The sequence below is a fragment of the Ambystoma mexicanum genome, chromosome 13 (assembly GCF_040938575.1).
Source record: "Ambystoma mexicanum isolate Mex_15411 chromosome 13, UKY_AmexF1_1, whole genome shotgun sequence".
NCBI lineage: Eukaryota > Metazoa > Chordata > Amphibia > Caudata > Ambystomatidae > Ambystoma > Ambystoma mexicanum.
In genome coordinates this window covers 237,229,053-237,252,824 of record NC_090938.1, presented here as the reverse complement: position 1 = coordinate 237,252,824, position 23,772 = coordinate 237,229,053, and the positions used below count along the sequence as shown (strand labels likewise).

General features: G+C 45.9%; 1 protein-coding gene across 1 annotated transcript in view; it reads left to right on the top strand.

Moving 5' to 3' along the window:
• Positions 1–23,772, top strand: part of ACTR6 (actin related protein 6) — a 601,838-nt gene that overhangs the window by 174,654 nt on the left and 403,412 nt on the right. The gene's annotated exons all lie outside the window — the stretch shown is intronic.

The following is a 23,772-nucleotide window of genomic DNA, read 5'->3' as shown; positions in this document are numbered from 1 at the left end:
CTGTAATTTAGTTACAGCTTTGCCCTTCATTTAGCCTGAGTGTTACATCACGAGTAATCTAATATCCAAGTATGATATCCATTGGTGTACCAATGTACTTTATCATAAGCCATTATTTCAGCCACTTTGTTTTGAGGATTAAGATTGTTTAGGGAAATCACAAGGCAAGCCTGAACTAGCCACTGTGCAAACATGAGCTCACTCTTGAGAACAGCCCTAGACTCTCTAGTGGTTGGAACTCTTTTAAAACTGCCCACTTGCCCAAGACCGGCCAATACACAGTCTGAATGGACCTGCGTGTATGCTTGGTGGTTTTTAGGGCCAGCCTGATTGGCCTACAACAAAAAGCTTTGGGTGACAGCCCTTTTGTGTGTGATTTAGAGTGCTGGCTTAGGCAAACCCACAAATTAATGGGTATGTCTAGGGGAGAACCTGACTCTGCCTCAACTCTTCAGAGATTTTAGTAGGTTGACGTACCTGCTGCTGAAGCATTGTTGCCACAAAGGTCTGTTGCTAAGTACCAGGTATGGGCAAGCTGGCTGGGTACTGTCTTTTCACTCAACCCCAGGTTTCATTTTTCGCTGCTGGATATCCGTCTGTGCTGCCATTTGTCCTCCCCTTGTCATCCTCGCTGCATGTGCTGATGCCCCGTGCAGGACTGTTGTGGGCTTTTTTCGTGCCGCTATTCCGTTGGGCTCTCTTGGTTCCAGTGCCTTGATGTAGGAAGGCTCCATTACCCAGAAGGGTGTTGGGACACCACTACCTGTGCTGCTCTTCATTTGGGCTGTCCTGGTTCAACTACGCTGTTGTCGTTGTGCGACTGTTTTATTCTGGCTGCTCCGTTCTGCCCATTGAGATGTTCAGAGGCACCTAGTCGCATTTCTCTGTCGTCTTGGTAGGCATTTCTGCCAGTGCTTTCACTCATGACTGGTGGGCCACCCGCTTGGTGAGGCTGATTTTTATCCTTTCTCCTGGTTTTCATTAGTACGGGCTGCAAGTTGATGGGTGACTGAATCCTAAAGGCTTTTACTCTCCAGTCGTTTTATCTGTTTCTGAGCCGTGTTCTCTGAAACTGGTGCCATGAGTACTTATCTTTGGAACCTGGTCTAGTTGGTTATTCTTTCAACTTACCCTCAGGGTTCCCTTGGGTCCAGGCTCCTTTGTTTCTGCAAGTCTCCTTCTATAGTTTTTCGCCATTAGTTAACATTTACCCGAATACTGCTTTGCTTCCTTTCTTCCTGCGGCTTCTGGGCCTAGAAACTGGAAATGTAACTCTTTGTGACGGTCTCTCCTGGCTTCCCATAGAGTTGGTTGATGCCTTTTCTATAACTGTTGGTAGAACTTGATCCATAACCATGATTGTGCCTATTGGATTTGTCCTGTTTATTCCAATGGGGAAACTTAAACCAACTACAAAAACCTAAAAAGTGGCATTGGATGGGACATGCCTGTTCATTGACATGTTTCCTGGTGCACCTTAAGGCCCCTTGAGTTTTGCATCAAAGAACTGAATGTTTAGCTTGTTTCCCTGTATTTGATTTCTTTGTATTAGTCTCCTGCTCATGAAAATGCTACAAGTTACTATTCGTTATTATTGTATCCATTTGTTATGAGTTTAATGGGTCCGAGTCTATAAGTTAAATTTTTTCTTAACCTTTTGTGGCCCGCTGGGCTTCGTTTACTAATTTCGAACCATTTCTCGTCTTTATTGTATAGTGCTTTTTTGTATCATTAATGCTGCATAGGGATAGAGGTAAATTGATTTGTTGTGATTGTGTGGCATTTTAGATCCTGATTATGACTTTTTATAAACGTATGTTCACAATTGTTTTGAGTTCCCCTTACTTTTCACTTCTTAATCCTTATATATGTTGTGCCTCCCATTAGGTAGTGGGCATACATTTACCTTAGGAGTCAGCAAAGTCTGCTGTGACGAATCGAGGGAATTCGACACCTTCTTCCTTGGGGGAGCCCTGACTTGTGAGGGTAGGCAGATGAGCCCGCTCTGCATACCCTCCCTAGGGGTAGAGACAAGTGGAACCTCACCGTTAAAGACTCCTGCTTAAGGGGCGAGGACTCCTGTTCCTGCAAGGAACCTACTAGACCATATTACATGATGGCATATAACTACCTTCTGATGCTTGTGAATCTGCTTAGAATCACATGCTGTGCATATAGTCAGGCATCTAGTGGTAATCACAGAGAATTGCAACTTTTTTTTGAAGATCGAAAAAAGGGACGTCGACATGGGCGTGACTGTAACACTATGCCTAACCTGATGCGTTAAGGCCCCAGAGATTGAATTTTTTTTTATTTTCGCCTAACTAGTCAGTCGCACATAATGCAGAGCTCGTAAGAGTTTTACATTGCTGGTTCCTGTTCTTCGGCGGTTGGCTTGCCTTCAATGACTACTAAACAGCTGTTCGCCGTCTGATCCTGTCTGCCAACGATCCATCCTTGAATGCTCGGCGACTGTTTTCCTTGTGGCCTTGGCCCTCTGGCCTGCCTTTTATAGAAGGGAGAGTGGGGCCCTGTTCGTACTGACTCTTGAGAATGACTTTTCTTTACCCCTTCTCTCTCATTTCCTTTGGTCTGGCTGCTGTTTCCTTCTGCTATGGACAGGAAGCCTTTTTAATTCTGCTAGTCTTGCAACAGCAAATTCCCTTGGAAAGACACCCATTGCCAATGCAATCCATGTCTCCCTCTTGATCAGGACAAGCATCACTGTAAAGCCTGGAAACTCTTTTGGCCCAAGACCCTGAAAGACCGGCGTATAAAACAGTGGACGGCTTACACAATGCAGGCTGAGAATTTCTCCTTGGCCGGTGCCTCAAACGAGGAGTCTGTCGGCAGCCGCTGCTCTGATTCGGAGACCATTGACCTAACTGTGGAGCCCTTGAGCTCCCACATATCCGTCCCCGGCCCGAAAAGCATGCAGCCGCAGTGCTATGGGAAAGTCACACCCCAGCGACAGGGACACACACACACACACACCACCTGCTCTAAAGCATACAACCCCTAAACTTCCCCCGTCGGATCAGTCGAGGAAAGTTTCTGCCGGCCCTGGCAAAATCCCTAGCTGGGCCTTCCGAACCTTGCGTTTCGGCACCCTCTACACAGCCACCTAAGGGCCCTACGCATGGCACTAAACCTTCTTTATTAGCGGGCGTCCCCACTAATTCTATGGCCTCCGATAAGGTAGCGTCGAAAGATGTGTTGAGACGGGTCCACTCATCAAAACACTCCTGAAGCTTTGGTAGAAGCTTTCTACAGCTACAGCTAGCTTGCAGACCCCAAGAAGGCCTCTCATTTTATTATACAGCCTCTTCTCTTTCCAGGCCCCTGCATCAGGACTGAGCTCCATCTCCACAGCCTTTTTCCCCTCTCCTGATCCCTTGGACTCCTCTGGGGACAGGTATGAAAGATGGCCAGGTCCATCGATTTCTCAGGCCAGTTTGATATTTATAAAAAGACATAGCTGTTGAGTCCTGTTGCTCCAAACTCAGAGGCTCCACTCCCAAGGTGCTCAATTTTCATCCCTGAGGAATCCTATCGGGACCCCCATGTAGATGAGTTTCTGGATGGGTGACTTTTCCTATGGCCAGGACTCTAAAAGGGCGGCCAGGATCTTACTTATCAGGACACAGACTGGATGACCTGGGCACATGGTATACCTCACCACCTACATGACCATGACCCTGGAAAAAAAATATGTGGATGGCCCTCCTGTCACCCAATCCAGGAACTCGTTGCCTATCAACGACAAGATGCTGTTGTTCAATAACAGGCTGCTGATCACTTTAAAGCAGTCCCTGACTCGGACTTTGTGGAAAGTATCCTGAAGGAAAAGATCCCGGTCAGCCAAGATATCCCTTTGTATAACTCAAATCTCCACAACAAAGAGGGTTTGGGAAAGGCAGAGGTGGAAACTCTGCTTCCGCAGCTTCACCAGCCTCCACCACCAAATGACTCGGCGGTACGGATTCCCTCCCACACTTCCCCAGTCGAGGGACGTTTAACATCTTGGGTAAGTGTGGGAGGGGATCACATCAGATAAGTGGGTACTCAAGACCTTCGCCCATGGGTACTGCATCGAGTCTCTGGATAACTGTACGCAAGGCCATGCGGTTGTTAGGGATTATGATGTTCTGCATCTTCCTAGTTCCACACGCTCGTCTGCACATGCACCCCATGAGGGAGTGCCTCTCCAGCCAATGATGTCAGGCCAGCGGCCTCTGGGACGATCTAGTGGTTGTCCCGACAGCCCTCGTTTAGTCTCTGCAGTGGTGGTCAAGGGAAAACTTTCTGCAGGGAAAACCTTTACCAACCCCGCAGTAGAGGCCACTCTCAATACAGACGCATCTCTGTCGGAGTGGAGAGCTCACAGCGTGTGGTCCCCATCAGTAGCATCCGTTCACATCATTCTGCCTAAAAGCCTTCCAAGCACATCTATAGGGGAAAACAGTTATTGTCCTTTCAGACAGTGCCACAGCCATGTACTACCTTCACAAGCAGGGGGCCACTCACTCTCTATAATAATAACTCTCTTGATAATGGCTATCCAAACTGTCCCAGAACATCTGGATGTGGGCACTCAAACACATGTGCCAGAGGAAAGCAATCTTCTGGCAGACGTGCTCAGCAGAGACTCCGACCTACCCTTAGAGCACGAGTGGTGCTTGCAAGAGAACATTCTACTCCACCTCCTTGCGGAGTGGGGTTTTCCAGAAATCTACTTGTTTGCGACTCTGGAGAATGCCAAATGCCCAGATTACACCTCTAGGTACCCACAGTAGCGCTCCAAAGGGAATGGTCTCTGGATAACATGGTCCGGGAGATTTGTCTACCCTTCCCCCCACCCCTCGGGCCCCACCCCCAATTCTTCTCAACAGGATAGTGCAGAAGATGCACCAGGACCAAGTCACGATGATCCTGGTGGCACCAGTGTGGTCTCAGCGCCATGATTCTTCCATCTCCTGAGAATGTCAGTCTCCCCTCCCAGGAAACTGCCATGCCCGTACAACATGCTGTCGCAAGACCAGGGGGAAACAATTCATCCGTGCCCCCAAACACCCAACTTAGCTGCTTGGCTCCTGAAGTCATAGAATTTGAAAAACTCCAACTCCCTCAGATACCCAGCTCCAGACATTGTTGCTCCAATAAGTGGGTGAAAACGCTTTATCAATGCTAAGAACGTCAACCCCATTGACTGCTCTCCTAAAGATATCCTTTATCTAACATACCTATTAGATTCAGGAATTGTTTTCAATTCCCTAAAAGTCCACCTGGCCGCGCTACCGGCGTATCCCACATCCCAGAGCAAGGTTTCATGGTATAAAATTGCTGTCATTAAGGGCTTCATGGAAGGGGTAAAGGGACTTTACACCCCCTTTTTCCAACCCAGCTCCCGGATGGGACTCGAATGCGGTTATCACAAGATGAAGGGGACCTCCTTTGGAAACCATGCACAAGGCTAGCCTTAAGGCCCTCCCCTATAAGACTGCCTTCCTAGTGGCCATCACCTCCTTCTACAAGGAGAGTAAGTGAACTGCAGGCCCTTTTCAGTTCAGGACCCATTTGTGACTATTCACAAAGACAGGGTGGTTTTGCGCACACACCCACGTTTTGTGCCTGAATTCATCTCGAAGTTCCATGTGAATCAATAAAACGTCCCACTTTCTTTCAAAACCCCACCAAGTTGGCTGAAAGAAGCCTCCATACACTTGATGGACGGATGGCAGCAATATACTACCTTGAAAAGACTAAGCCACTGAGAAAAACAAACCAATTCATTGTCTCTGTGGCAGCTGGTAGAGAAGGGGACCCTGTCTCTAGATCAACTATTTCCAAATGGATTATAAATTGCATCACACTGTTACTCTCTTGCCATTGGAGATCTACCCTTTACGCCTAGAGATCAATCTACTCTGGGTACAGGGACTACCATAGCATTCATTGCAAATGTTCCTCTAGATTCTTTGAAAAACAGATGCAATACTCCACAGTTACCACTAGATGTCAGACTATATTCACTGCATGTGAATCTAAGCAGATAATGAAATAAGCTTACGGTGAGGAATTTGTCTCACACTGTTATAAGGAAGATCAGGAAATTGCACCTTTAAATGAGGACTTCAAATTAACGTATGTTGAAGGAGGAGTGCACACCGAACGAAGGCGAGGGAGTGGAACGCATAAGCGTCTAGGGGGCATCCCCTGCCTGCATAACACTTGACGGAGGAGGAGCAAAAGAGGCACAGAGCCTGGTTATCCGTGAAGGTGCAAAGGCCCCATGAAGGAGAAGGAGAACCACAAGAATAGTACTGCGGCAAATCCAACCCAACCATGCAGAGGGACAAAAGAGAAGGTCCCAAGTCAATACAGGCCCCGGAAATGTTCCCGTGTCGCGCTGAAGGTAACGGGAAGACCGGGAGGCCAAATGGGGCTAGTTATATAACTAGAGATATGTCCCAGTATAACTCACAAACACTTGAAACAAAAGCTAATGAACTTGAACTGTATCAATGTGAGAGAGGATCACAGAAGACACTGAGAGGGAATAAACAGAACTTGGTGATCTCTACCATGGGATGAGGGAAAACTGTCCTATTACTCCACAAGGAAAGAGTGGAATATACCAGAGAGAGAACATTGTGAACTGAAAGACAGAGAATCCCCTAAAATTAACAATATACTAAAGGGGCCAGGTTGGAAAGAGCTGAACTACAATTGTCGAGAGCAAGACCCACACAGGGAAATATACTTTCCAAGGTTACTCAAAGCCCATTAACCCAGATCCAAAGTTTCGACTAAGGTTAAATGAAGATATATCTAGAGAAAGAAAAGCCAACAATATCTTGAGAGAACTACGTGAATTGATGAAGAAAATAACGAGAGACAATTTACAAATTGCATATTAACAAGGGAAAGAAAGAAGATAACTGCAAGAAGCTATCTTCAGGAGAAGGAAGTCATTCTCCTGAACTTAGTTTGGTTGGAATAGCAGTAGTCAGTTCGGGCCGTTTTTGGACAGTAGACTTATTCCTTTTGGACATGCACTGATGACTGACGATCACCTTAGCAAAATGGGTAGGGAACACCCCGTAGTCATAGGGAAAGATGGACCTTCTTCTTCTTTAATAAACGCACGTTGGAAATGTCCTCCGAGTGCCCGCGTCCTTCTGTCCTGCCACACTGCATATTTGACATTACTGTTTATGAATGCACCGTGACTGTATGAGATCTTTGTTTAACCTGTAGTACTTATTTGAACTTGTATGCTGTGATTTATTTTTTTATTAAAGTGTATATTTTTCAGTATGCCATTTGGTGTATTCTCTGCAGAGTAACTTTAGGAAATAACCATACTTCGCTATCTACCTGCCTCCTCAGTTAAGACGGACATCTCTGCCATACCTATCACTTTATAGAGTCATGCATTTCTTTTGGTTGAAAGGAAACCCTGTTTTGCCTTTAGGTTAGTTTTACAATCAACAGAGGGGTATGGCAAAGAAATCCCAAACAAACCTTCTCAAATACACAGCTGTTAATGTGTGTGATAGCTAAGATAATATGTGGGATCTGCTTCGGTTAAGGCTACATTTGTGGCCCACGGTGGAAATCTTGGGAATCCGAAACAGGTTCCCAATGTTACAGAGATCGTGTATATTTTGCAGGACCTTGACTCTTAGGAACATGTATTTACCACCTGCTCTTTCTTAAATGAGACACGATTTAACTTCTTGGACCACTATTTACGCGATCATTCTCATACGGCTTATAAAAATGTTTGGTATCGAAATTTGGAGGCATCCTATACACCATTATCATTCTGCTGTTAAATTCGCACAATTGATTTTTAAAAGTCTAGAAACATGAATTTGATCAAATTGCCTTTTGGATGAGCACTTTGTTTTTTTAATTTAAGATGTAAAGGAAATTAATTTTGTATTTTTGTAATTAATTATGCAAGGTTGTCATTTTTGTGAAGGGTTTTTATATATAAACCGTGACACAATAACAAAAAAAGTGTGGCATCAAAAACCTGCTTTGACAAAGCCATAGATCTGGCCGTGTGTTGTCAACCGATTACGTTCTGATGACTTTAGAGATTTCCAGAGGCATTTATTAGATGGTTGGAATACTCACAAACTAAGCTTCCATTATAGACCTGTGTCTGTAACCTGCAAGCCTTTGCACAACAAAATACATGATCCATTGTGAAGCACAATGTGGGTGTCGTTGGACTCAATGCTCCTTTTAGTTTTTCTGTGAACTGGATCAGACTTTACTGTACTATGGAAGAGGGTAGAGAAGCAATTGGCTATATGCAATTTGAGACCCGCAAGATGTGTGTGTCTGTGTACGTGTTTGTATAATGTGGGACAGGCATGGTACCAAGAGAGAGACAGACTCAAGTGTTATCATTTCAAAACCTTTCTTTACTACAATGCTGGGGTTGGGGTAATAACTCACCCGGCCCTAACTCTAAAGGGATGGTTCCCTCAACTGACTTTACTAAGGGCCGTCGATGTCTGAAAGACCAAAACTAAAATCTGTCTTTGTCTAATACTATGCTTGCCCTCACTCTTTCATAAAATGTGGTAGGAAGTCTCCTTAAAGAAAAATAGGGATTCAAAAAGAAATGTATATCAAAACTGGTTTCAGGTTGTCTTCTCACCAGGTGTCGCTCAGTCAGTTTCATCAAAGTTCAGCACAATGAAAAAGAGGTTGTTATTTCACTCTCCTCAACAAAGTTCTTGTACTCTGTTCAAACAACTCACAATGTCTTTAGTTCCTGGGGATTCTCTTCCCCAAGCGTCAATCCTTTCAAGTTTCAGACAAAACAAAAGTATAACAGTTTCACTCAGGCTTCTCAGGGTTCCCTTCCCCAAGCTTATGCCTCCTTGTTTCACCAAACAAGTATTCACTTTTGTTAGGCCCCTTCAGTTCCAAACACAAGTTCAGTTTGATAATCCTCTTAGGCCTCTCAGGGGTCCCTTCTGCAAGCTTAGTCCCTTTCAGTTTCCAACAGAAATTTCAACTTGTCAGGATGTACGTTTGACGTATTTACAGTTCCTTTCGCACACAACATTTTCATGGGGTAACATAAGAGACTTTCGAAAACGCTAGGTTCTTTGCTCCTCCTAAGCGCGACCCCTCACATCTTTGGCCCCTCTCTATATTTCCTGTATGTGCTTGTCTTCTATCCTTTCATCGTCGGGTGCTTCCTGCATCCCTTTATCTTCCACTTTGCTGTGACCACTTGCACCACATTTGGCTTTCTCTTCTTTCACCTAGATGTGCCCCTGGCACCTTCCTTTGATTCAATTTCTCTTCACTGCGCCTCTTGCACATTTAATTATTTACTTTTGTGCACCCTTGCACCTGTCCTTCTCCTTATTGTGCCTCTTGCACACTTCTCTCGCTCTTCGGTGCTCACTTGCAACTTTTCTTTCGGTCACTTGCACCCTTCTTCACTTTAAAGCCTTTTGCTTTTTCGCTCTCTTAGCACCTTTCTCTCGCTTTCCATTCACTTTCTGCTTTGTGCCTCTTTCCAAAATCTGTCTTTCTCCCTTTCACTCCAGCTAGCCGCACGCTCTTGAGTTTCTCCCGCTTACTTAGTTGAAACTCACCAGGTAGCGTTGCGCTGGCAAGTAGTTTCTCCAGGCATTTTGTATCGAGGTCAGGGTCTCGATACCTGCCCCTCAGACCTTCTTGGGTCCATCACATGTCCCAAGGGAATGAGCACTTTTCCATACATTGCCAGCAGAACACTGGCTGCCTCGCTCCTGCTCCCTGGAGACACGGCTCCCTAGCCACTGCAACACCTCACAAACACCGGACCAACGTCTCGCTCTCCTCCGGATCCTCCAGGCTTCTCTCCATGTAGCTCCCTGCTCCTTGGCTTCTCTGCTTCAATTAGGATTGTGCAAAGCCACACATTTAATACTTAAAACGGGTGTCAAGTGCAGACAGGTGTGAGTAGTCCTTGTTACATGCCTGACCCTGCCTGACTCTATTAATGGAGTGACCTAATGGCAGTAGCTGGCAGTCTTCCTTCTGTTTCTCAAGGTGTTTCTTGCAGGTAATCCTCACTACTCGGCTGCCTCTTCTTCCCAGTATTGGTCGGGAATGGGGTGGGGGGAGCTGAATTGGGATTGAATGATTAATTTTGTTTACGACAGTACTACTTGGAGATCAACAGCGGAGATGGGATATTTTCTAGCCTTGTTTTTATTTAATAAGATAGCTTGTCCTCGTTGCAGAGTATTCTATCTCACTGTTTTTTATACAAGCATGGGCCTTGATAGTATTCCCTGTGGTCTAGATGGGTAACTGATGAATGGATATTAATATCACGGTCCTGTCTCCATTGTGCATGATCTTTTTTCTCACCTGCTCTCATGTACTTAACTCTTTTCCTCCTCTTACCTTGACCATGAATAATGGGTTTTAAATTTGGAGCAATGAGACTTGGATCAGGGAGTCAGCTTACCCCATAAAGGTTTCCGGGACTTCTTCCTTCTCTTTTATTGTCCTAAGGGTATTCTGCTTTTTGCATGGGGTAACCTCATGGATACAACCCCGGACTCCCCTACCCAGGTGATCCTCCCTCGTTAGTCCACCCCCAGGGTTGGGATCCAAAAGCGATGGCCCTCCCCTGGCCACCTGAATAGAGGGTTCTCCGGGTTTACATGGGAGAATACCCCTAGGTTTCACACAATACACTCAGCATGTTGCTGTAATGTAAAATTGACTTTTCTGGGAAAGGACACATTTTCAAATCCAATGTTTTTTCTTTTGTGAGATTTTAGGGAGCATTCATATAGATTTGTACATTTTAGGGAGATTTACAATTAAAATTAAAATCAATGTCTAACCTAGTTGAGCAATTGTTTTGGGAAACCATAACACTTAATTTTGCTTATGCTTAATTTGTGAGTGCATATTCCACAATTTCAAATGTACATTTTCTTAAATGTTTTTTTTTCATCTAAATAGTGCTTAATGTGTCTAAATTGTTGTTAGGTGGCATGGTACGGTTGTCCATGATACACATTGGAAGCTGCAAACCCTTCCTGTCTAAGTAGTCAGAGAAAAGTATGTTTGCCACATGCAGAATTCTCCCATGAATTGAGTGTTGCTGTGCTCCTGAAATAGTGCTAGATTCCAGAGCTGTGACCTGGTTCTGAGCTGTGTATTAGGGATGCGGGAAAAGGTGATGGTTTCAAACTGTCGGTTTTTATTTTAGTATTTTGGGAAATCAGACCTAGGATATTGACGAGAAAACCTGGTTCAACGCGTTTTATTAAAGAAAAGAAGGCCTCGCCTATCCCTCTAATCACGATGATGGGTTTCCCTAACTTCAAAGACAACAAATTGGTGCTCAGGATGTCTCACAAACTCTTTCCTCTGTCCAAACCTATTTCATCCCATGGTCTGTCCCTATCACTAGTAAACTAAACAGAAAGTTAGCCTAAGTAAGTTTGCCTCTACTATACCTGGCTTCAGGTGGCTGATTCTGACCTTCACCCATTCGTTTCTTTGGTTCCCTCTTTCTCAGGCGTTAGCCTGTTACAGTTGAAAACGGAGTCATTTTAAGTCTTGCGGCCCTCTTTTCAAAGATTGTTCAGGAACGTCATGCAAGCTTTCTTAATAGTTCCAACCGTTTGTCACTACACTGGAGTATCTGGCTTTCTGTACGTGTGCCTTCTTTACACAACTGGTTTTATTTATTTGCATTTATTAAGTGCACACACAGCCTTTGGGCATCGTGGCGCTGTTACAGAAGGCTTACTTAGTTCCTAAAGTGCTTACAAAACATACATGGTAATGCACATTCATGGAGCCTCATCCCATGTTGCAGGGTGGATACTACACAGGTGCAAGAGTCAAATAGTGTGGCACATTCACTGAGCCTCACCCCATGTTGCAGGGTGGCTACTACACAGATGCAAGAGTCAAATAGTGTGGCAAATTCATGGAGCCTCACCCCAATTTGCAGGGCGGCTACTACACAGATGCAAGAGTCAAATAGTGTGGCACATTCATGCTAATGGCAAGGGGGACACATCTCAGCTTGAGGCATCCTCGTAGTGGACAGGGAGCACATGGGGACTTTTGTTGCGGGCCTTCATGGTAAGGTGCCGGCTCCCACTTCCCGGTTGCACTGATTGGCCTATCTAGTCCGGGCAACTAATGGGAGTAGGAGAGGAGTCAGGGCAAGGCCACAGAGAAAGCACACAAAGTAAACCAGCCAAGCCATCCTGGAATGACAAAATGCACGAGGAAGTCGGTGCACATGTAGCTGAAAGACTGGAAAAGCCTGGAAAATGGGTTTAAATCTTAAGAGATTCTGCTTCTGCAATCTTTGTGCCACCCACACAATCCGATTATTTTGATGAGTTTTGTTCCTTATAATTCTATACTCCCGCTCTAGTTCACATCTGTTAGCACGGCATGGGCTATTGGGCCCTTCAGGTAATCTGGATTATTTTATTGCATTTACCTCCATGTAGCGTTCTGTGGTGTAGCCCGTTGTGGGCTGTCTGACCTTCCGGGTCGTCTGGTTATTTTATGGCTTCCACCCCCTCGTGGGGTATTCTCCTGCTCAGTGCCTCTATGGTCGTCTGCTTCTCTTATGGCTTTCACCCCCTTTGTGTGGTATTCGCAGGTTCTGCACCTTGTGTGGTGTCTCGGTACCTTACCACTGTCCTCTGGCTTCTTTAGGTTTGCTGCATACCTGTTCTCCTGAGGTGGTGTTTGTCGGGTGAGACGGCATCGCCATTCGTTGCAGAACCGTTACTCTGACATTTTGTCATGACCCTTGCCCCTGGCCCTCACTGGCAAGTCAGCCTTCCAGTTAGGGCCAGGTCAAAGGCCTTAAAACCTCATCCAAGACTCTCTGGGAGTCAGTCCTGGCACCTTTGGCGCCAGGCTCATAACCATCATGAAGACCAACATTAGAATGGGACTATTTACTTGGGGCTATTTAACTTGAGGGGCCTGGAGGGTTCAGCCAACATGGAGACACACACATAGCTCAATTACAAGGAACTGAACTATGCGGTCTAGGCTTTTGGGTGTGGCAGGCCTGGGACTATTTTACCTGGCCTACTTTACCTGAGACTATTTAAATCACACCCAAACAGCAGAACATGCTTTGTGTTATTCTGCTGTGGGCAGAGTAACCCTCACCGTGTCCAGTTCTTTGATGCCAGCTTACCTGCAGAGAGAGAAAGAACACTACGCAACTTACCTGGAACAGTATGCTGTCTTCAATCCATCGCTGGCTTCAGTTCTACTCACCTGAAGGTACGATCTCCATCATCCGGCACCGCATGCATCCTGGAATACCAAGAAAGACCGCATTAGTAAGCCTTTACTCACGTTTCCTCCCGAATGAAGAAAGCCACACAATTCTTACCTGGGTAGTCATCTCCTGGTCAGTATCATTGCTGGTACATTACGGCTGGTACATTACGGCGCTCGGCGAGGAACATCGCAACCTGCAAGGAGAGAAAAGACTCAGGTTAGCAATATAAAAGGCAAAACAGCGCCGCACATTACTCACCGGACAGCATCGCGCGCACCGCGCTTTCGCCTACCGGCCTATGCTCCTCTTCAAACTGCATGACAACACCAAAATACCTTTCCATACCTAAAAGGAAAGAAGCAAGACATTATTATTCGAACTAAGAGGAACATAAGAACTGCATATAAAGACTGTAAAGCAGCAAACCTACGGAGTTGCAGCAGGCCTGGATTCCCACAGGGGGGCTTGCACCAGTGAAGTAACTTGGTTGCTGCGTGCCCCCACATCTTCGCACCCCTGCCACAAGGAGCAGGATGGAGAATGCACCTTTTACAATATTAAGGTGAGGAGAAGGTCCAAGGGGGAGGAAGGAGTTGACACCAAGGGAGGTGGGAAAACGAAGACAATCTGGTATTGAATCCAGCTTTCCTATATTGAAGACCCATCTTTAACCAGAGGCCTTACCAAGGGACCGGGAGAGGGTTCGAGAGTGCAAATCATCCAACCAGGGCTGGGTGGCGTCCCCGTGGATACCAGGTGAGCATAACACATTTGAGGTTGGGGTCTCACTGTTAGCTTTCTCCTGCCTGCAACGGGCAGGACTTAGGCGTAGGGATGTTGGGAGGCCAGGAGGCTGCTCTGAGGGCAACTCGCTTCTCCCTCAGGCAGCTTCACGTTCTGCACACTCTATGCCTTCCTGGACCCGGCAGCGGTTCCACATACTCTGTTTTTTTTCCTCATCCCACCACATTCTCGGGTGGTGCTCTCCAGGATGCTCCTCAAAATGCGACTTTCCCTCCTCCTGACCTCCAGTGCAGACTTCTGTGTTTCTCCCTCACTCTGGCTTTAACCGATGTTGCAAGGGTTTGACTTTTTAAGTCCCTTCCTGGATCCATTGGTCTTTATTCAGGGGGTTGTGTGTTAACAGATGTAAGGAAAGCATGGTATCAACAGTCACAAGTGACCACAGTTCAAGGGTGTTTATTGAACTTCAAAAAGGGTTTGAAAAATGCCCATCTAATCCTAAATCTACAGATGGGAGCAAGCTATGACCATCAAATTATAATGTGGTCGCAGTAGTGTCTTGTCAAAATAAAAGGTTTCATTCTAGTAAACCTATTGCTAATCCTTACCTCTAAATACAAATAGTGTGGGAAACAATGTTATGTAAAAGAAACAAGTGTTCAAGAAATAATGTCCCCACGTTTTCAGCAGAGGTTACACTTGAGTTTAGCACAGTCTATGGCTTTTCTAGCACAAGGGTACAGTTCAAACATTAGCAGCAGGGCCTTCCGTGCCCAAGTCTCTTTGCCTTTCAAAGTCTCTTCTTTCAGAGGGCCTCATGCGACAAACAATCCTCTCAGATTTCACACATACTCAATGTTTTAGGTGATTCAGTATTACCCTCAGATCCCCCTCTGCTGGGCTCAGATCCGTTTTATCACACTGTTCAATCTTCCTCCCGGGATCGGACCAATTTAATTCACTCTCACACAAACTTGCTTTAACCCAAAAACTTTCAATTGATGTCCCTTGTTTGGGCTCGGACCAACTTAATTTTATTTTGTCATCAAAATTCTTGGCAGTATCTACATCAAAGACTCTGGATTGTGCACAGGATTTTGCTGGACCCGTTGCAGGATCACTTCAATGCACAGTTCTTTTCCAATCTTTAACCTTTTCCAGCTCTCAGTTGGATACCATACAGAGACCTTCGAATGAGCACGCACGCAGTGCCGGAACACTGTCAAAGCGATTGTATCTTGGTTTCAAAGTTCAATCGCTCATCTGTTGTTCAATTTTTACTAGCGTTGGTTATCAAATGCGTTTCATGCACTGTTTGCGTCAACCCTTACCATACAATGTTGCTGCTTGCAACCTTGGCTTCAACACATACCAGTCTGGTATCAGTCTTTCCAACTCACTGGCTGTGTTGATCTCATTGGCACTGCTTTTCTGTAGGAGCCAAGGACAGTACCACGGTGGCAAGCAATTCTCCCCACCTTGATTGGCCACGGGTACCTCCGACACACAATGCAGGATTCCTCAGCCTGCTTTCCTGGTCTTATGCTTTCTATTCTCGAGGGTTCGTGAAAGTAATGGCTCCTCGTCGAAAATCTCAAGGGCATTTGCCTCCCTGTGATCCCCTTCTGTTTTGCCATCTTTCTCCTTGTGTTAAACTGCCATCTTGGAACTGCTGCTTGCTTATGTGTTTTGCCTTGTTCGGCGTGTGCTCTCGTGCTCCACCTTCCATCCGTGTGGGGAAGTGTAATGGAAGTCAGGTCAGCAATTGCCGACCTTGCCTGACTATAGTCTCTCATAGCGAGATGTCTGTGAGAAAGTGTTTGTGTTGGAAAAGTGGGATGGGGAGGACCAGTGGGGCAGGATCACCTGGATGAGGGGTCTTCGGAGAGTGAAAGTGGGACACCGAAGGTTGAGACGCAGTACCCCCTTCCTTGTAACACCTTTTTCCCCCCTCCTATCCTGTAGGATATTTGGAAGCTCTACTCCGCCCCTTTTATGACACTAACCCTTTCTTACACCGTAACAGACAATGGACTAACATCAGAGCGGTTTACCTGACCTGTCCCAACACAAGTTTCAGGCAGAGTCTGGCAATTGACAATAATCATACACACCTGACGACCCTTTACCTTCCCCACAGGGATAAAAGGCTGCGCACGAGAGCACACTACGAGCGAGGTCGAACGCACAAGGAAACGGCTACACAGAACCAGCAGTTCAAACTGAGATGAAAGGCAGTGAGACCTGGCGGGACGATGAAGGGGAAACTGCCCTTGCCCTTTTCAACTCAGACCTGTGAAGCCTGCAAAAGGGAAATCCTAAGACTGGGAGTTGCAGCTGGCGGGTGGAGGAACAGATGTCAACGGGGCACGGGGGCCTCCCGCATTGATAACGCAGGTGGGGAGGCACGCTGGCTACCATGGTACCGTCCTTGACTTCAGAAGCAAGCTAAGCCAGCGGACTCAACACAATCGGTGAGTCGAAGGTAGCAGATAGCAAACCGAATTGTATTGAGCTCAAGGTTGCAAGCGGCAACATTAGATAAACGCAATAACTTGAGAACAAACAACTTGTGTGTGTGTGTGTGATTGAACATTTGGCAAAGCCTGAGAAGGGCCAGCTGCAGTGTGGTCCGGCACCGCAGGAGTACTACTTCGAAGGACTCTCCCTGGCCCCTTTTGCTTTGGAACTGCAAGTACCAGAAGGCCCTACGAAAGGGCGGCGTGAGGTGTCAGAGTGGTCCAACAAGGCTCACGAAAAATTCCTTGTACACTCGAAAGTCTCTGACCCATTGCCAAGAGGAAAGCTTAGGGAAATTAATCGTGAAAAGTAACGTGAACTGTATATTTGGCAAGAGTGAACCCGGTCGAGGGTTGTCTACGAAGGGAAGTTGATTAGAGACATTAAGGCTCTTGAGTATTGCAAGCTGCATTTGAAAGGCCGCAGTGTACGCAACAGAGGGAGGCCCAAGAAGGATCCCAGCCCGGCGGAGGGAGATCCAAGGGGCGAAGAGCAATCGCAAAACGGTACAAGATTATTGAAGGAACTTTTTTTTGTTGTTTTAATCCATCAGGCCTTCTAAAACAAAAGACTTTGCAGAGAAGAGTCTTAACCCATTAAGGTTCTGATATCGTTGGACTGGAATTGTGAGCCTCGTGCTGGAGAGGTCCAGGAGTGTGCTGTGGTCAGAGGTCCTGCATTATCGCTTGCTAAAAATGTGGGAAAGGGAGACTGAGCCAAACCATCCTTTTCTGGTGAACATTATCCCTCACTTTTATTTTTTTGTAACTTGGTGGTAAGGATTGGTAATATTAATTTTTTAGTATAGGCCCTTTTTATTTGACAAGACGCTACTAGGACTGCCTTATTATTTTATGTTCATAGCTTGCTCCCATCTTAGCTTTAGGTTAGGTGTTTTTCTCACCCATTATAAAGTTCAATAAACGCCATTGAACTGTGATCACTTGTCTATCTTTGTTGCCACCATGAGTTCCTTACAACTCCTAGGAACTGGATCCAAAAGCGATGGTCGTGTCCTGGCCACCTGGATGACCGATCCCTGTGACTAGCGGTGGAGACACCTTCAGGTTTCACACACAGAGCTGGGTCGGAAACTAAGCCAGTCACTTTTAAAATGCCCTGAAAATTATGGTATTGCTCAACCCCCATATATCCATCATAGATTTGGGACTTTGACTTAGAGGGAGGTATGGTAAAGGCTTTACCTGGGTATTCCTTGTCCATTAATGGGGAGTAACCCCAGTGAGATCCCCTTGCACTGTGGGGGTATTAACTGACGCTCACTTCCCTAGTCCTAAAGGGAGTGACTCCACCTTGGGAAGAAGGGACGAATTCCTGTATTCGTCACAGTATTTATAAGGCACATTTATCCAAAGTGCTGTACAAGAATGTTGCAGTACAATATGAGTAAAATGATATCGGAAGGTCAAATAATTGACAATCATGAACCCTTAAGTAACTCAAATGATTAAATAAAAGAATCAGGATTTAAGAAATGTCATCACATGGGATACTGGACTGCAAAAACCGACATTTAAGAGGTTTCTTGAACTTGTTTAAATTGGACCAAGAGCACAATTCACCAAATGAAGTTTGACCGTTTCAGAACCAAAATTTGAAATTAATAGAATCCATGAGGCTCACAGGAAGGGCACGAGACAGACATTATGAACCAGATTGAAGAGACAAGTAATGGGTAGACAATGTAAACGAGCTAAAAACGGGGGAATCTCTGAAACATTTTTACAGCAGAATGCAGAGCAGAACAAATTGGGGAAAGTGCTTAGTTAGGAAGATCCAGATAAAGAGAGCAGCAATAATTGAGACACAAAATACTAGTTAGCAACAGAACTTTACAAGAGGAAATATTTAACAAATTACACATTTCTTGATGTCATAAAGATCAAAATGACAAGACTGAACCACAGAAGAAATAGGAGCCTGCAAAGAAAAAGAAGAATCCAAAATAAAAACCTAAATTACCTTTTTTTATAGTCTTGTGGATGTTAGAATTTGACCTCTCAATGCCATTTAGGATACCATGTACTCTGAAATGGCCATGTCACAAGATTTTCACCTGCCCATTGGCCATCTTTGTTCGGATATTTCATGCATGGTAAACCCTTTCCCAGGGAAACCTCCAGCTTTCCCAGGCAAAGTGGTTTTCTGTGTGGGTGACTGGATATGGGGGCTAGGTTGGTCTCGACCAAGTACACATTTGCGCTAGAGTGTACCTGTTTCTGGGTAGATGCATTGCAGATGCAGTGGCCAGAGACCATCCAGGATTGGACAGCCATGACTTGTTTCAGTATTGCAGAACCTTGCACAGGCCGCGCAAAATCTACTAGAACACTTGCATAGGCAAGGATCGTTTATGAAGTTTGAGTACCATTTGCATGGTACTCGACCGTGCTGGCGAGTATGAGGATGTTTTTTGTTGTTGATTTAATCTGTTTTTATTATCAATGTAAACCAATACAATCTGAACAAAACAACATACAAGGAGGACATTATGACATTTGCGATTATTATCTTACAAAATCAAAAGTGCGAAACAAATGTCTATTTGTCCGCCTCTCAACCCATTCCCATTCCCCAAAGTGCATGTTGAATTATTTTATTTTAAATTGAATTTCCTTTTTTGAGGATAAAAGACATATCTGGAATACCAGTGAAATATTCATAGATGTGCCCAGCATCCAGCATGAGTCCCAGGTCGCTAGGCTACATTTTGGCCAATGTATTGTTTCTATCCATGTTATTGGGGATGTAAATACAATAAAACATATGTTGGCGTGGGAACATTGACACTTCACGTTGTAATTCCACTTCAGATAGAAGGTTCTGTACTCTGGGATTGTGTAGAGGTGTGTGCAGTGATTACTGATTGCAAGGTCCTATATCAAAGCAAGTCTGATTCCCCCCATGCTCAGAACTTGTTGCACCTCTTGGAACGATCTAGGTTCCAAGTCTTTGAATAGGTCCATTACCCTAATATGTTGCCATTCTACATTTTGTCTTGGATGTCATTTATCTTTCAGCCCATATGATGGTATTGCTCTTAGGCTAATCCAAGCAGGGCGGCGGGGCGGGGGCACGCCTGTCTATTCCGACCATAAATCTCATTTTGTGCCATTGTCTAATTGTCAGACCTAAAATGGGATGAGTCTTAATGCATATGGGAAGTTTCGTCAGCGGAATGGCCAGGATCTCCAGTGGTAAATGTGGATGCAGTAAGGCAAGTTACATCTTCCGCCAACTTGGTCTTCAGAGTTTAGCCATCTCTTGGCCCAACACACTGTGCCGCTAGATAGTACTCTCTCCAAGACGGTAGCGCCAGACCACCATTAGATTTAGATGCCTGCAAAATGTTCTTATTAACACGCACTGTTTTCCACTGCCATATTAATTTAGAGAGGTGTGCGTCTAATTCCGTGAACATCTTCGGCTTGGTGTACTTGGTTTCATCGAAGCCAAATATATAAATTTCGGAAGGAAATACATTTTAAAGGCATTTATTCTCCCCGTAAGCGAGTGTGCCATCGAGTCCCAATTGTACAAGTCCAATTGAATTGTATGAAGCACTGGTGGGTAGTTCTGCTCGAGCAGTTCATCAAGCTTTGCACTTACATTTATCCAAAAGTGTTTAATGTCGCTGTATTTCAAACGGCACAACTCTGCCCTGATCCCAAGGGATATCTGTTCTCAGAGGAAGAACCTCTGACTTGTCCCCGTTTACCCTATTCCCTCCTATGGGCCCATATGTTTGCAGAAGATGGTGTGTGTGTGTGTATATATGGTATGGACACCGAGCATTGGGTCATGGAGGTCGTCTGCATAGAGGGAAATCCGGTGTTCCTCCGGTCCCCTTACGGTATCCGACCACCCCGGGTTGTTTTGGAGTTTTACCGCCAGCGGCTCTATCGTAAGGGCATATAAAAGAGGCCACAGCTGGCACTCCTGGCATATGCCAACGTATAGGGAGAACGGGTGGAGGTGTTGCCCTTTATCACTATGGAAGCTTTAAGATTGTTGTAAAGCAATTTGATTAACCCTGTGAACGAAACTGTGAAACCAAATCTGTCTAGGACTATAAACCTATCCAATTTGACCTTATCAAAAGCCTTTTTCTGCAAGTAGGGACAGGATCGCGTCCCCTTTTTTGGATAAATCCAGTCTGGTCACTGTGGCTCAGTGACGAATCTACCCCTGCGACCCGATGTTCTAAATACTTTGCAAGGAATTCTGTGTCAGTATTTATTAGGGACATAGAGATAGTGATTGGGCCATATATTTTTTTTTTGTGGTCAATAGGCAAGCCAGCTGGACCAGGTGCCTCTTCTGGTGCCAGGGCACTAATTGCTGAGGTAATTTGTCTGCAGTGATCAGAGCATTGAGAATGTCCGATTGGGCCGCTGTGGCCATGGGCAACCCAGTGGAGTGTATAAAATCATTAACCTGTTGCATATCTCGATAAGAGGGTTTGGCTATAATTCCTTATAATATTCTGTGAATCGGGTGTTAACATCATCCCCCCAGCCCCCATGAGAGGCGCCTTGTTTTTCCCAAATTGAATCAATTGTTTGAGCTGTTTGTCTGCCCCTTAATGCTAGTGCCATCATATGTTAAGGTCTGTCACTTTCTGCATAGAATATTTGAGACTAGCTCTTGACTGACTTATGGACGCGGAGTGATGACACTTGTTTTAAGTCTGCACAGAGTTTAAGTGTATGTTTTGTGGTCCTGTGTGCATTTTATGTAGCTTTTCAGTATCAAGAATGTCAGAACTCTGTTCCGTCTTGCGCACTGTCTGTCTTCAGCTCCTCCTTCCCTGCAGCTCTCTGGCCAGCCTCCCTTGGCCCCCTTCCCCTTCCTGCTCCTACCTGCAAGGCAAAAAACCTCGGGGTTATCTTCGACTCCACTCTCCTTCTCTCCTCATATATCTGACGTCTCTAAGAAGTCACGCTACCAGCTGCACCTCCTCAGAGGTATTCTTCCCTTCCTCTCCTTCCCCCCAGAAGCTCACTGTCACCCGAGCCCTGGTTCTCTCGAAGCTGGACTACTGTAACAGCCTCTATCTTAATCTGCCTGCCTCCACTCTCCGCCCTCTGCAACTCATCCAGAACAGAACTGCGAGACTTGTCCTTGGCCTCAAGCCCAGGGACCGTATCTCTCCAGGACTGAAATCTCTACGCTGACTCCCAGTGGCTGCGAGGATTAAGTTCAAAACCCTCTGCATTGTCCAGAATGCCTTCTGGGGCCTGGGGCCTAAATACCTTCAACTCTCTCTTCCTAAATATCTTCCTTCCCGAGACCTTCGCTCATCCGTCTCCAACTCCCTCAGGGTCAGCCGCTTCTCGAAGCAACGAGCTGGGGGTAGATCTCTCTCTCCGCGGCAGGGGCCTCCCTCTGGAACAGTCTTCCTGCCTCCCTGAAACTTGAGGAGAACCATCTCCGGTTCCGGAAGCACCTCAAAACCTTCCTCTTTGCTTCTGCTTTCTCTCTCCCTCTCCCCTGCTAAATTCTTCACTGAAACTGCTCTGAATCTGCAACTGGGCCACTCTCAGCGACCTCGGTCCTGGGCCCAGACACTCTCCACTTGCACTGCCTCCCTGGCAACCCCTGCACTGCGGGACTGTCTCTGTATCCCTGCAGCCCCCCTTCCCAGCACTTGTCTGCACTTATCTTGCACTTGCCACCAGCTGGGCCTATTTATTTGTATTCTACTTACTTTGTACTGCACTTCCCCCCTCCCCTTTCCCTTGCACTTCTTCCCTTCCCCCTACCCCTGCACTTGCGCGATCTGAATGACACCTGGCCTAGTAGGATCGTTGTCTGTCTTGTTCCCCCCTCCCTGCCTCGTCGCGCCTTGAAACACTTGTGTATAGGCGCGTTACAAATGCCATATCATATCATGTGTGACCGCTCGATATGCATTGCCTGCGTATGTATGGGATGTAGGCCAAAAACAGCACTACTAGGCCTGACTCAATCGCTACCGAGCCCAGTTAGAAGGCTGACAGATCTACTGCTGGTCCTGGCACGAAGGAGAATCGCCTACACGTGGGGTAGAGGACCTCCTCCAAACGTACAGCACTGGCTGAAAGACGTAACTTTTTGTCAAGGTGTGGAAACAGACTTTATCAAGACTATGCCATTACACGCACACCCTCCGGACATATGGGGGCCGTACATCACATACCTACTTTCAACGACCGACGCTGCTGACGCTCAACAATCGGAACCACCGCAGGACTCCAATACCAGTCCGACACACAACGCCGGTGCCCCAGCAACAGCGCCACCTAGTTGATAACCTCTAGCACAATGACTCTTCTCAACATGATGGGCGAGGGGGGAGGAGGGGAGTAGTGGGTGGGAAGGGTGCAGTTTTCACAGTACGACCGACGTTCGGTCTCATGGTTTGTTTGTTTTGTTGGAAAAAACCAATAAAGAAAGTTTAAAAAAAAAAAATGTATCGGATGTAGGCTTCTAGGCTTCCCAACATCTATGATCTGTATATTCTGCTGATGGATTAGTCTGCCAAATATTCTCGGAATACTCCCCTAGATGTGCCACAAAATCCATGTATTTCAAGGCCACCAGGTTTAATCTCCATATTGATACTCTTTGATGTGTTTGTAATGGAACCGGTGCGTGGTCAGAAAGAGTCATTGGAAATATAGTACATTTGTCTATCATGTGCATAGATTTGGAGGGGAGAAGCCAGTAGTTCATCCTGGAATAGCTATGGTTTCGATTAGAGTAAAAGGTATTGTCCCTTTTCCCCTCATTTTTCGTTCATAAGACATCTCTCAGCTAAAGTTCATTCATGAGGGAGCCGAGAGTGGCATGTTTTCTGGGGGTGGTGTAGGGCGTCGTGCCTGTGCAATGTCGGTCTAATTGTGGTTCCAAGGCCACATTGAGATCTCCACCCACGATTGTCAAATTACCCACGTTGCGGAAGTATGCGTAAAGAAATTCGGGGTATCGGTGGTGGGTGCATAAATGTTAAGCAATGTGATAGGCTGTTGTTGGAGTACCCCCTGAATCGGCACATACCGACCCTCGTCTGTTTTTGTATTAACTATCTTAAAGGGAACACACATATACGAATTGGGATGGAGACCTCTCTTTTCCCCGATATAGGGCATGAGCGGCTATTCCAACGCATCCTCGACCAACCTTCA